This window comes from Merops nubicus, unplaced genomic scaffold (assembly GCF_000691845.1).
Source record: "Merops nubicus isolate BGI_N331 unplaced genomic scaffold, ASM69184v1 scaffold18347, whole genome shotgun sequence".
Taxonomy (NCBI): Eukaryota; Metazoa; Chordata; class Aves; order Coraciiformes; family Meropidae; genus Merops; species Merops nubicus.
Genome location: NW_008622480.1, coordinates 12,146 through 12,561, shown reverse-complemented (window position 1 = coordinate 12,561; position 416 = coordinate 12,146).

Below are 416 nucleotides of genomic sequence, written 5' to 3'. Positions count from 1 at the left end.
GTGAAGTTGCCCTGTTCCCCCCCTCTCCCGTGGCTTTTCCCTTCCTGACACAGCACCCGAGCTGTGACCGACCGGATCCCTTCCCAGGGCACCTCCCCTGGCGTTGCCACCGCCGAGCTGGGAGCGAGGGGTGGCTCCTGGTGTGAACCTGGAGAGGGGAGAGGAATCCAAAAATGAAAGCAAAGGGAAAGGAAAAAAACCCCCACACCCTTCACCGGGGGAAACATGGTGACCGCTGAGCTCGTGGTGGAAATCCTGCCAGCGGCCGCGGGGCTTGTCCCTGCCACACATCCCCAGGGCTGAGAAAGTGCAAGGGGGCCAAGAAATGGGGGAAGGAAATGGGGGATCTGTGTTTTCCACGGAGGAATGGTGGTCCCCAAGGAGGAATGAGCTCCGTGGAGGGCTGGGCTGGGTCC